The sequence below is a fragment of the Aythya fuligula genome, chromosome 6, assembly GCF_009819795.1.
Source record: "Aythya fuligula isolate bAytFul2 chromosome 6, bAytFul2.pri, whole genome shotgun sequence".
Classification (NCBI taxonomy): Eukaryota; Metazoa; Chordata; class Aves; order Anseriformes; family Anatidae; genus Aythya; species Aythya fuligula.
This window is the reverse complement of record NC_045564.1, coordinates 34,935,512-34,950,025: the sequence shown is the minus strand read 5'-3', so window position 1 is coordinate 34,950,025 and position 14,514 is coordinate 34,935,512. Positions and strand designations below refer to the sequence as shown.

The window sequence follows — 14,514 nt, the reverse complement described above, 5'->3', positions numbered from 1 at the left end:
CTCTGCATGCAAAATGAGTTTTTTTGAAATGCAGTCACCATTTTGATTATTCTTGCTGCAAAAAACAAAGACTCCAAGATCTAAATTGATCTGGAATTCCAAACCATAATATTTGCAAAATGGTTTGGAAGGATCTTAAAAGCTTCCTGCAATGCTCTTGTATTTAAAACACCTTGGACTTTTTGGTAACTGGACTCCAGAGTTAAAATATTTTCATTGCAAATAAAACCCATTTTGTGAAGTATATTAAAAATTAGTGCATCTGGGGGGAAAAGAGACTCATTTTGCAATCATTCCACTATAATAACGTTTTACCAGCCACTACCCCTTATTTGCAGATGTATCTAAACTTAGCACTTGTCTAGTTTCATCTAGTTTCAATCAAAATGGCTGTCCCAGCAGTGTCTCGCTCACGGTGTGTGCCAGGATAACATCTGGTCACCTGTCCCAGGTACCCAGGTGCTCCTGAAGTGCTTCTGCAGCAAACCTCTCTCCATCTGACATCAAAAATTGACATGCCACTGTTGGCGTGTCAAAAAGGAGAGTAAGTTAGCACCAGAAGAGCTGAGGGGTTTTTGTGGAGTGAGCATACCTATACAAACCTTATTCTGTAAGAGAGTAACTTTTCAAATAAAGTTAACACATTGCTCTGTTGTATCCCACAAACAAAACCTATGTCTCCATCGTTTGAAAGCACTGAGACTTTCCCAGGGAATTTTGCAGCTTTCCAGTCTATGCACAGAAATCATTTTTGAATGCACAACATACAATGTAAAGAAAGCTGTTACTAGCTAAATTTCATGCAGTAAGTAGGCATATAACGAAATATTGCTGGAAGATTTTTCAAATTCTTTATTTTACCCCAGAATGTTCTCTTATTTTACAAATCAATGAACAAAGACTTACTGTGTTGGAAAATAACTCCAGAAAGGAGCAGTACCCTCTCATTTAGTCCTACTCCCTTTAAGCGCATTTACACCAGGGAACAATCTCTTCAATAAGTATTTTTATTTAGCTCATTTCCCTCCTTCATATCCGTATGCATTAGACTGAAGCACTAGTTGTTCATAACTTGAGCCATCTCGTTTGTAGTTACATTAATGATGCAAGAGTGTGGGATATAATGATCATGATGTATGTGCAGCGTAGACATCAAAGACGATCCAGTTAAAGAACACAGAAAAAATACAAAAAAAATTCCTTTGACCTTTGTGTCGAAGTTACAGACGATCATGCTACTCATTTATAATTTACTGCCTGAAGCACCATGGGTCTCATTTCCCTTCTCAGCAAGAAGAAATAGAAACTCTTGAGTAGCGACACGGAAAACAGGGAAATACTATTAATGCAGCTCAACTTGCACAATCCAGGGCAATGCACTGGAAGCATCCTGTCATTACATCGTGAGAGAAATCATTTTATGTCCATGAGAAAGCATGCTAAAGTGCTACAACAGGAATACAGTGTGAAATTAGTAGTACTTTGTATCACACTAGCTGGCTTCACTGTGTATGGATCCGTTTGTTTTCTCTCCATAATCAGGTTACAATGCTGTCTAGAAATTGTATTTGCGTTACTTCAATGATGTCTATATTAGGAGCATATACCATCAAACCATTCCATGTTTATGAAACTGTGGATTAAGCTAAATCATAAACAGGCAGTTTGGGGACAGTCTGCAAAGTGGTTGGTGCAGCTGCTGTGCCGCAACTAGGCTCTTCATTCACTCCTCATTTTATTTTGTAAAAGCTTCTGGATACTGGCAAGGATTGTTTGAGCTTTTATGCAACTGTTCTATCTATCAGTAAGAATCAGTGTTAAGGAGTTCATGAGACTTTTCCCTGCTCTCATCGTTAGAAGAAAAGTTCACAAACAACACAGAACTGAGACAGACACACTCTGTCTACAAAGGCAAATTCATGCAGGAAAAGCAATATAAAAGCCAACGATAACTCATTTTCCTGCAGTCCCAAACATCCATGACAACTGGCTGGCTGAAGGGCACATCCCTTCTACATTCACTGCATGTGCTTATGGCTTGTAAGACCATATAAGCACAAGACCAAGAAGCACACTACCGGGGTGGATCAAGGCATAGAGAATGGATGGAGGTCACATATCTCCTATACGTTTCCATTAGCAGAAAATGTGCTAAATAAACAACTCATAAAGTCATTAGAATTAGATTGGAAAAGAAAAACAAGAAGTCTGCAGGCTGGGTCTAGCCAGAAGCTGGGAACAAATTACATCTGGCCTTGATCGTGGTGATGACCTAGGAGAAAATTACAATGTACCATGCCACTAGTGCCACATCCAGAGTTTGGCTCTGCCCAGCTTTCATGTTTCAAAAAGCACATGAAAAAAATAAAATAAATTCCATGGCCAACTCCCAAAGACCAAAAGTATTCCATAATATGCTATACATCTATATATATGAAACATCTTGAGCTTGACCAAAAATTCAGATCAAGATAGTGAGGTGCATTCCTCCACAGTGCAGTAAGGATAGAAAGAGTAGACAGGCCTCAGGTCCTGAGCAGTAGCATTTCCTACTGCTGCTACGTTCAGACAGAAGTAAATCCCAGAAGCCAAGCTCATATAAACAAACTCTTGTATCACCCTGCAAAGCTACCTCACTCAGATTTACAAAGTGTGAATTCCCAGCATGACTTCCACAACATTTATCATAATTGTTGATTCTGTGTTGATTCTCCTATTGGCTCTTTTCTGTATTTGCAGCTCTTAGAGAGCTTTTTCTTTACAAAGGTCTTTTCAAAGGTTACCACTGAAAAGCTTCTTCATTCCCAAAATCTTCCTCCCCTAGGTGGATTGATAAGATCTCTCCTAACTCATCACCAGACTGCTGTTTTTTCTCTGAGTGACAGCATAAAAATCTGATGAGGGTGACATGGGCGAACTGGTGGTAGCTTCCTTTACAAATTTCATGTAGGCTTCCTGGTGGCATCAAGTGAATACCTGTAGATTAACTATGGAAAAAAACACCACCTAATACTTACAACAGGAAGAGAGTAGCAAAATAGGCCACACATTACAGAGTTACAAGTTTTGCCTAATTAGGCCAAATCAGAGCTAGAAAAAAAACAGGAGGTTGCAAGTACTATTTGAAAACTAGGAGCAGGCAAGAGAAGCAAAGGCTGCTTTTGCACTCCTACCCTCCCAGACCCACTGCACCTCAATGGGGTACAACCCCACTGCTGTTGCCAGGAGACTGCCTGCCACCTGGATGGGATTCAGGCACTGGATGCCTCAAATGCAAATTTAGCCAGCCTGAAAGTAGCTTGTTTCCTGCAAACTCTGAGCACAGACTTGATCCCCAGGCTCTACAGCTGGGGCACAATCTTTGCATTCTAGTCTGCATTAATTTTATTGCAGTTTTCTAACAGCATTTTTTTTTTATTATTGTTTTGTTTCAGCTTTATTGCATTAATTTTGTTGGAAGCACACAAGCATCATTGCCCTTCTTTGGATTCAATGCCAAAATTCAGAACAGCAAGAATCCCCCCCCAAAGAAAACAGAAAAAATACTCATTGCTTCACTTAGCATATTCTTGGCTCCCTGACTGGAGTTTGAGAAGGAGTTTCAATTTTCTTTGCTATCACAGACTTGCCTGATCACGGATGAGTCATTTAGTCTTTCCATGCCTCAAGCCCTCATCTCTAGAAATGTTGCTCAGTACTGCCCTAACTCTCTGGTGAGCGGTGAGAATATATTCGTTAACATGTTTTCACATACTTAGTAATGAGGATCGTGTAAGAATGGAGAAATAGATTTCCTTGGAGAATTTTGTACTGGATTTTTTGAAATACAGATGGGAAGAGGGGAGTTGGAGGTAATGGCTGATGCCACCGTTTTCTTTTTCCCCTCCTTCCAGCCTTTCTTCAAATTATCCTCTCAGGCTCAAAAGTTGTTTCCAGTCTTGGGTTTCTGTTGAGTTCAGAATTTAATATTTTTCTTGATCCATGTCATCTAACTGGCACTTATGCCAAGAAAAAAAATAAATCAATATCTCCATTGCTGATTTCTACATGATGTTTTACAAATGTGCTGAAAAACTGAAACTCACGTGGAAGGACAATGTTATTCTACATTTGTACCACCTGAAATGAGGGCTTGCATGCTGTTGAAATGAATTCTTATTAATGAAGCCTGTCCCAAACTGCTTGCTTGCACTCCAATCCCTTAATACTGAGCACCACAGCAAGGTCCTGCTTTGGCCCAGAGCTCTCCTGCTGACAGCTCACTGGAAGGGAGAAAAATACTTATATTTGGTATGGTGTTGAGGGCTATGTTTAATCAAAATGAAGAATAATTGTAAAGTGACTCCCAGTTTCATCACAGAGATGCAGAATTCGGAGGTTTTAACCCTCCTGCGTAGTTGAAATTCTTCATATATTGTGAAACTGTCAGTTAGGGAGAATATTTCACAGTATACACACAGAGGCCAGGATCTGCATGGGGGAATAGGGGAATTAGCAGCTAGCCCCTGTTAGACTGCAGTAATAGTTGGAAACCTAACTCTGTCTCCTTCAGAAAACCTTTCCAGAAGCTATAAAGGTTACCTCCACTCCCCACCCCATTACATCTATTTAGATACTCTATCCCAGCTGATAAGATTGAACTTTTTTCATTATTCTATTCTGCATAATGCTTGGTAATTTTAAGTAGGACTTGTTGTTAGAATTTGAAAAGCTTTTTGAAGCTCAGGTAATTATTAGCCTCAGTCTTCTCTAGTTTCAGACTTTCACATACCCTGATGCTTTCCCTTACCCTTTTCAACTCATTACAAATGTTTCCTAATTATTAAGCATATGTGACTTATGAGCAATGCCATACATTATTAACGGACCAGTCTCTTAGAACTCAGTGGGGAAAAAAAACACTCCTTATGAAAAGTTGTTACTGTGAAAATAGTAACTTCTCATATTTAATATCAATGAGGTTTTTACTTCAACAAAGGACCAAAAATAATGATTGTATTGACCGAAGTAATGATTGTATTAGAGGCTAATAGTGTGACATTTTTCTTCTGTTAAATAGCTTGTATTTTTGGTACCACTGACAGTGGAGACAATTTCTCCTCACTACTTTAAGGCTTGTCTTGTAAAAAACAAGTCTAAGTTCACTTTCTACCTAGCATCTTTTTTTTTTTTTTTTTAAGATCAAAGTCATGGAAAAAAAATCTTAATCTAAACAATCACACTTAAGAGTGCAGGTGCAAAGGCTGAAGTTACAAAATCCTGTAGGTTTTTTTGTCATTCTTTTTTTCTGAATTTAACTGGGCAGCACTCAGGGTGGGGAACTCAATGCTACCGTTGCCACAATTAGAGAGACTCTTGGGTGGAAAAACCCAGGCTGTTTGGTCAATCAAACACAAGGTGATTTACAGCTGATAGGTATTTGAAGACAGAAGGTGCACATGCTCTTCTTGAATTGATTTTTTCCTTGTTAGTCGTTTAGACTTGACACAAGTGGGAATACACCAATTTCAACACGTCCCTCTGTATTACCCCTGCAGGTCAAAACAGAAGTAGACAGAGCTCACTTTCACAGCAGAAAACAAGGTGCAGCAACAAGGGTGTGCAGAAGAGAAATGGCTGCACTGCTGTGAATCCGATCAAGGCCCAGCCAGGCCACACGCAGCTCCACACCAAACCTTAGGGCGATCGTGATGAGGGATAGCTTCACTCATCGTGATCAGGCAAAAGGAAGGTATGATCAAGCAGCAGACAAAACTGCAGGCTAAATTAAATCCTGGGAAGAAATCTCACAGAAAAACAACCCCTCTAAGGCTAATGAAGTTGAATTAAGAACTGTTAAATCAGCTTATGAACAACTATTACCACAAAGTGCTCATATATCACTTGCACTAGCGGAATATCAGATACATGAAAAGGGGGAATACAGCCAACAGTGTGTTAGCACATTTAGTAGAGGGAAATCAAATATTCTCCCTAGCACCAGAAATTAAAAATCAAGCAGGGAGCCAATTTACTCATAGAGATTATTAATAAAGTTCTGAGTGATTTTTATAAAGTATTGAATAGTTCCCAATTATATTATGATGATAAAAAAGCATATTATATTCTTTAAGAATTCAGTAATTTTTTTTCTACTCTGTTTCAGATAGATTAAATTAAACAAGAAACAAAAGCAACAGTCCTTCCTAGAAGTACTTTTAAATGTGAATTCTGACTTAAAGGAGACTTTGCTGGTTTTGATTACTATGATGCATTTACTGAGCTATAGTCTCCTCAGTCCCTTGAATGAATCTTTGAGGGGATGGTATCCAGATAGATTTCTGAATAATATATGTGTCTGACTGAACTACAATATAAAAATTTTAAGATTTGAGAAGACATGCTTCCTTGGGTCTTTGTTGCTTTTGAATATAGCAATCGCAATATTAATGCAAGACCTTTGTCATACTAGAATCCACATTAGCTAAAAATGTTAGAATTATCACCTCTGCTCTTTGCCTGAAAGAGAAAAACTGCATTAGATGAGTTTTAAAAAAAATGTATGTCAGTGGCTGGAACTAATTGAATTCAAAGTTTTAAACATCAGAATTGTCACAGAACCCAGCAGTAGTGTTATTGTGTTACAAAACATTTGCTGACACTAAGCGGTACTGAAGGAGAGAACTCCAACTGATTTTATTGAGCTGAAGCCTAAGACATGAAATTACAGGAGAACAGAAATGGGCAGCTTTCAGAATTTAGAGTCTCCACTCAAAAAGCTGAAATTTCACCCACCAGAAAACATGTGAGAAAAGTGACTTAGGTACTTTTCCTTAAAACTCTGCATTTTCCCTTATTTTAGCAGCACACACAACACTACTATTTCAGGTCCTAAGATACAAGGTCCAACATTGGTCCCAGGAGCCCCAAGCCCTTCCCATGGCAGAGGACAGTGAGATGCCACTGGCATGGTCTTGTTCTCATGTGACAAACCGTATGAAGAACACTGACCACCAACACACACTGACCAAATCTCACAACTGGACTAGGTAAGGGACATATCAAATCTTTGCTCAATAAATTGTACACAAATGAGTAAAAAGTTCTTTGTGTTGAAAAACTTTTTCATGCCATAGGACAGAAAGTAGCTACAAGTTCCTCAAACAGTTGGACCAGTGTGATTAGCTCCCAGGTTTGATGTCACGCAGACTCAAACTACGAGAAAGGGAAGACGGATGTATATCATCCCTCCCCAGAATCTCACAGGAAACCACCCATCAGGCACCTGAGTGAGTGTAAGTCTCTGTGTGGAGTCTCACAGCCCATACCAAACCTCTGTTGCTGTAGCTGCCCTGGTATTTCCATGCAGACAAGTACTGCCAGCAAGCCCTGCCAACAATTTCAGTGGCAAATGAGGAATAATGAATGTGATAGCCAGAATTTACCAAACGGCTGTGAAAATGTGTTTCACATAAGAGGCATGATGGCTTAAAGCAAGTATGTGTCATGAAGCTCCTTGCTCAGTGGAGGTGTATGGAGATAACAAGAAAAAAAAAAGGACAACAGTCTGTGAACATGCTTTGCTGGACTTAATATGAAAGGTATTGGGGGCGGGTGCAGGCAAAAGAAATGATCTAGCTTGCCTACAGCAATAGTGAAGATAAAATGGAATTGACCAGAAGGAAGGAAAAATGTGAAGACATATGCCCAGGGGAGAACATCATCCTGGGGAGAAGTTTCAGCCAGGAGAAGGAGTATGGGGAGCAGAAGCAGTACAAACAAACAATCACAAATTTAAAACAAAAACATTTTCACACACAACATCCCCCTCACCCCCAGCATACACACAGAATACCAACTTCGCAGGAAATAAAGAGGCTGAATTATTTCCTTAACCTCAGCAACGACCTTCCAATTACCTTTAAAAATGCTTATGGTTTGATTCAAGTGCCACTTGTGATATGAATCACAATAGGAGCTGTGCAGATGCACTGAGAGCTGCAGCTAAAGCCAGAGAGGTATTCAGCCAGCAGAGAGACACACGTAGCTCTAGGGGACATGCAGCACAGGAGATCCCATCTGAATCAGTGTCTGAAAACTACAGAAATATATTGCAGGGGACACAAGTGAATAAAAAGGTAACAGTATTAATGGCACAGAAGTGAAGTGCAAGGGCTATTGCTGGTACTTCCAGCTTAGAGCAATTTTGTGGGACACGCCATGATCTTGAAGCATGTTCAGTAAGGAAGATTTAGAAACAAATTCCCTACTGTGGGCTAATGAGATAACACATAGCAAATCTCATGTTTAAGGGCACATCTAGAGTACAGCTTTAAATTAGAATCTTAGGAAGAGAGCTTTATAGCAAGTACCCCAAATGATAATCTGAGGTACAAAAAGTGAAGAACGATCAAATACTGGAAGTGAATCACCATCTAGGGGAAAATCCCAAGTGCAAGGTTGCATTAGCAGCACTTTTCTGAACAGAAGAGAGCTTTTACCGGAAGTGACAGAAGATTTACTTGATGTTTTTATTGAAAATAAACTTCTCCTCCCTAAGAGAGAAAGGTTCCATGAGGTGGATATAGAAACGCACAGATTAAGAGTGGCATAAAAGGGGAGATCTAAGGGGAGATCTTTCTGTGATCCAAGGCATGCAAAGGAAGTTTTCTTTCCATTTTGTCAGAGGTGTGTTACACCAACTCAAGCACTGCATCTCTGGAAGCTCATTCAGCAGGAAGGAAGCCAACTCATTGCCTTCCCTTACTGCTAAAATCAAGGCACAGCAGAATGCTTTCAAAACTGCCTGTCTCAAAATGGAGAACCAAGGCACAAAGAGCAAGCCACTAACAACACATGTTCTTTGAAGTGGGAGAAAGAAATCACAGCAACCATAGAGACTCCAAGGAGAGCCCCAGGATCCTTTCCTTGCTAGCTAACGGGGATGTAAGAGCTGCCCCTAGGCTACATTCACCTTTCCATCAGCCTAAGCCTGTTGGGTTCCTTTCATGTGTTCAAGCAGTTGTGTCTTACACCATCTGATGAGAAAAGCTTCAGGCTGCAGATGGGAAATAGCATCCATGAGGAACACAGCCACTTCCTGCTCGCTTCCAAGAGCAGGAGTGGGAAGGGGCCATGGCAGAGCAGACTAAGTGGTTTATGTCCTGTCAGCATGGTCCAGAAGGAGAGATGCAAAAGACTGAATTGGCTGAAGTCTACCATATAAACTATTGCTGGAGAATGAATAGCATAAAGACCTGCAAGAATTTGACCAGCCTCAGCCAAAAAAAAGACTGAGAAAAATGCTTGAAAAGACATTTTTTCATATTGTTGTTGGAGTTTTGGACAAACGAAAGAGCAAGTTGTCAGGCAAAGATTTAAATATACATAAAATCCCCAAATCTGCCTGCAAGCTATCTGCAGATGTCTGCAGCCAAAACCACCAATGCTATAAATACTATTTGAGAGAAGATATGAATCACAGAAGCTAAGTGGTTATACATGCCTGTTTGTCTTTGCTTATTTCAGTGTTTGATGTCTGCAGAGTACCAGTCCATCACCATAGTTGTTAGAATTACTATAGTTGAGAAATTTAACTGGAACCACATCTGATTTTCCATGTACTCCATTGTAAAGATTAAGTTTTCAAAAACTTATAGTAAATTGTGCAGCATGGGAGGACAAAGGTGATGACAACAGCACATTACTTTCACACACACTCTGGCTGTGCTATAGGAGATGCAGACTTGATATACAGCAAATTTATTTGTACATGGTCCCTTGAATTTACAAGGGGGAGAGCTCCTCTCTCACAGATCTTAAAATCCACCCAAGACAAAGATGACAACATAATGGAACACCTTCAGGGAGGAGAGTGAGAAGATTATGAATAATGAGAAAGGAAGCAAGGCTGCTTGAAGATGCAGCTTAATTACAAGGGAGGATTTGAAGGAAGATAGAGAGAAATGTTTGACAAAGAACAAGGAGACAATCATGAAAACAACATAAAAGGACGTACAGAGCTGGAAAGATGAAAATGGAAATAGATGTGAATGAACATTAACCTCTCTTTTTGTCCCAAAGACTCATTCCAAAGTTAAAAAATGCTCTTGGATATTTGCCATTCAGTTGGTGAATCCAAGAACACACCCCTGCAGGCCCATCATGGGTCTAGATTGGCCTAATAAATCACTTGTCCCAAGACAATGCAATTAAGCCTAATTAGCCAATGCCTTTATTCCTAAACAGTCTTTTCCCAAGGGAGATTTTAACTTTTGGTTTCTAAATTAGCTCAAGGAGCTAAATTGCTCTCATCTCCCTGGCAAAGAAACAGTTCATTTCTACCTTAATACAGGATATTTTATGCACTCCAGGGACATGTTACGCTCCACGAATAGCTTGCCTATACATTACTCCACAATTTGAGTGCACTGGGACCAGTGACAAACCTGCACACAGCAGCATATACACTTTCATCTGTGACCACTGACTTTCCACCTTGCTGCATTCTGTACAGCTTCCTGGAAGTTTCAATATTGCTTCTCCAGATCCTCTTCTTGGCCAGGCCAGGGTGCTCTGTTCAATACTAAAACAGTCAGATCGATAGACTCCAAGGGTCATTGAGAATTGGCCCATCTCAGTCTATTATACCTAGGAACATTTTAACCAAGGGCAGCTTTACTTCTTTTTCCTCACACAAGTGCAAAAGTTCACGTACCAAAGACACATGCAGGTCTCAGTAAAGAAGCCATTTGTGCTCTGGCATTTTCATTGAGACCACGAAGTCCAAAAGAAAAGTGATCTAATAGAAATTGACATCTCACCTCGGTGTATGAAGAATTTGTCTGAAGATACCTTGTCCTCCAAGCCACTATGAAATCGTTACCTTTGTTTTTTCTTTGATAACATTTTTTTTTATCCTATAGCAAAAGCTAACATGCTATTTGGACATCAGCTGCTTCCTGCACACGCAGCACTTCTTCACATCAAAACTTCTTATTTTTAAACTCTACCTGCTCTAGTCTGTGTTAAAGTTAAGTTTTGATAAATCCTTTTACTTTAAACACTAGACTGTGTACAACTTTCATTTAATCCTCTGCCAAGGCTTATCTATTATTCTCCTGGCTGCTTTACATACATTTATTTCCCTTTCATCTTTTAAAATTGTGCCTTACTTTTTCTTACAGGGATTCAGCTAGGACTTTTTTCTTCTCCTATCGCAGGACTCAGTAAGTTTGTCCCCTATCATCCCTTACGCCAGCTGACAGCTGGGTTAAACTCACTGTGCATTTACAGCTGGAGATACACTGCTATGAATACCTGACTTCTGCTGTGACATTGATCCTAGGTGCTCACAACCTTTCACATTACTGTATACCTTTAATTTTTTTTTTTTTTTTTTTTTTTTTTTTTTTTTTTTAACAAATGGAGAAATTTAGCAGCAGAAAAAGGGTTGTTCTTGAACCCAAAACTTGAGTCAAGCTGATTTTCACTATTACTCTGTCACCTTAGTGCTGTCTCTTGGAAGTTTCCCCTCTGTAACACAGAGGAATTTACATGGAAATTTGGTGGCACAGGATCAATCTGCAGCCATTGGCCAAAGCATGTCAGTAGTTTTTCATAGCTCTGCTCTGTCCAGGTTTCCACCCTGGGAGAAATTGCTCTAGCACAATTAGCCAAGAATATATTGCACTGTGATATATAGAACAGGTATTAAAAAAAAGCTATTTGAGTATTAAAAGAGACTTCAAAGGAGCTGAGATCATGAGAGAATAGGGATATATGGGACCTCTATATGTCAGATTGATTCAGTTTTACTGCAGTGGAAAGATAGATAGCGGACTAGTGAAGGACTGCTCCACATGTTCAGGTACAGATATTAATTAGGATGGTTACAACATGTAACTTTTAGACCCATGGCCCTTGCAGTGAATTAGAGGACTATACCTAGCTAAGCCAGAGTGGAAGATGATGTTTTCAGTGACACAGAAGAGAGCAGAAGAGCTTGTGCTGTCCATAGCCTCCATCTTCTGGCCATCAGGCCTACGGATCAAAGTTTACTCTTGGGCTGTTTTTTCCTTACTGGTGATTTTCTGGTTTTAAAAGAGCTTGTGCATAAATAAATTGAAGTGGAATCTGTGCTGATTTTTGTCTGTTGGGAAGTGACACATGGTATGGCTGCATAATGCTGGTTTGAGGTTACTTGTTTTAGAGCTACAAAACACAGGGGCTGCCACAATCTCAGTCTATAGAGACTCAGAGCACAGACCAGTTCTGGAATGGCCCTAGTTGCTAGCAATAAGGCTAATAAATTAATATCTCTATGCACAGCTCTAGGTGCATTAGAAAAAAAAAGCAGAAAGTGAGTGTATTATAGTCCAGGGAGCCAGCTCTGGATGGAACAGCACCTGTGGAGAGCAGGTGGAGGGGAACCCTCTTTCTAAAACTGGGCATAGCTACAGCACAAACACCCATTTGCTTACAATATTCACATTAGCAAGACTTGGCATGAGGGAAAAAAGCATATTTATGGACATCAGTGAACTTTAAAAAAACAATCCCAAGTGTCTTTGATGAAAGGCAGTAGCTGGGCTTGAGGATGTTAAATAAAAAAATTTGGATTAAGCTGTTTAGTTTTCAATAAGCACCTAAGTCCTTTTTGCCCCAGCAAAGTAATAGGAAAAGGCACTTGGCAGACATTCCAGGTTTGCCTCTCTGAATTATGGTCAAAACATACATTTTTATATTAAAATACAATATATTAGTCCAATATAAAAATAACTACCTAGTCAATAACTTGCAGAAAATATGAAGGATGAAACAAATTAAAGAAATCTATACAGGTGGGTAAAGTGACTTGCATAATACTGACCGTGAGTTAAAAACAATATTTCAGGTGGTTTATATGACAAAAGGCTATCAACCGGACTGGAATTTAATTAGCTGCTTATATATGGGCTGGGATGCAAAGACACTGTGTTTGGTGCTCCTGTTTTTAAATGAAGTTTGGCCACTGGGTGTCATCCTTGATTCAGAAGACAGCCAAAGACGTTTTTTCAGATACAACATAAATGCTGCAACTTCCAGAGCAGTTAAATTCCACTCTATTTGATTGTACAACATATAGCAAATTGTTCTGCATTTAAATCAGCTATAAAATTGAATACTTTGACATAGACAAATTCTCCTTTGTCTCACTGTCTTATCTGGAGACCTGAAATGGCTGGTTGATGTGGAAAAGAAAGAAAAGCCATGCAAACAGGGCATATTAACTATAAACAATTTGATGAGCGATTATCAAACCTCAGGAAATATGAAATAGCTATGATTAAATAATGCAAAGGGTCTACGCAGGAAGTTTGAAAATATATCCTTAATTGGGTCCCTGGCTGAAGAAAAACAAAACTATTTCATAAAGGCATTTGTATTTAAGACATTCAGCATCCAGATTCAATGCACAAGTTAATGACTATGTATGAAGAAGCAAGTTCAGGAAAAACTAATTTAAGCCCTTACCTAAAATACCAAGCTAGTGCCCTCACTGAAGTTTCAAAATTTCATCAAGGGGAAAGAAATACTCAAAGTCCTTGAGTTTCTTTTTCATTCCTCTTATTAATCATTCTGTGATTTCTGGCTGGCCCTCTTTTTTTCCCCACTGCCCAGCATCTTCCCTGTTCCCCACAGCCGTGACCCAGAGGTTTGGCCATAAGACCAACTGCTGCACCTAAGGGGCAAGTGGCAGATACCTTTCCAGAAGAAATATCCTTGTATTTGGAATATTTTGCCAGCATTCACATGTGAGTATTGAATCGGCTCACAGCAGGTCATATGTCATCCTAATGAGTTTTCTGTTATGGGTGACTGAGAAGAACTTATCAGCGTTATTCTGTTATCTCCTGGGAGTCTAGACAGTCTGAAACCAGCAAATAGTGCAGTGAAGCTGCTTATTATAATATTATTTCTCTCTGAAACCTGATTTAGTTTGCCTTCCTCAAGCTAAAATAAAAGCAAGTGCCAGCAATTTCTCCAAAGATTACAGCCAGAATGTGTTTACATTTGTCAATGCATTAAAAGTACTAATCCTACTGTTCTTAATATACATCGAGTACAGACATATAACATTCTAAATAACAGGTAGTTGTTTTTAATGCAGCTAACTTCAGTTCTCAGCACAGCTTTTCATGGATTATGAAGTCTTTGAGAACACAGATCTCCACTTAATGCTTCCTAGCTTTACTGGTAGATATAATTTTAATGAAAACATGCCAGTATTAAAGAGCTATTAGACAGAGTTGAAATTGTCTTTGATTTTGTTCACCAACCAGAGACTTCAATGATTTTAAAAAATCCATTTTTAAAGGAAGTTGTTAAGTATTCTCTTTACATTAAACAGTCTCGCAGACATGATTTGGGTTACTTATTTTTAATATTATAAGCATTCTCTTTTATGATTATACTTAGTTTAGAACAGATAGACTTCAAGGAGGATATTATTTAAGATGAGAGCACATACATTAACAATTTCAAAATATAGCA

At 39.2% G+C, this 14,514-nt stretch overlaps 1 protein-coding gene across 6 annotated transcripts in view; it reads right to left on the bottom strand.

Annotated features, from left to right (window-relative positions):
* Positions 1-14,514, bottom strand: part of KYNU (kynureninase) — a 156,266-nt gene that overhangs the window by 9,073 nt on the left and 132,679 nt on the right. The gene's annotated exons all lie outside the window — the stretch shown is intronic.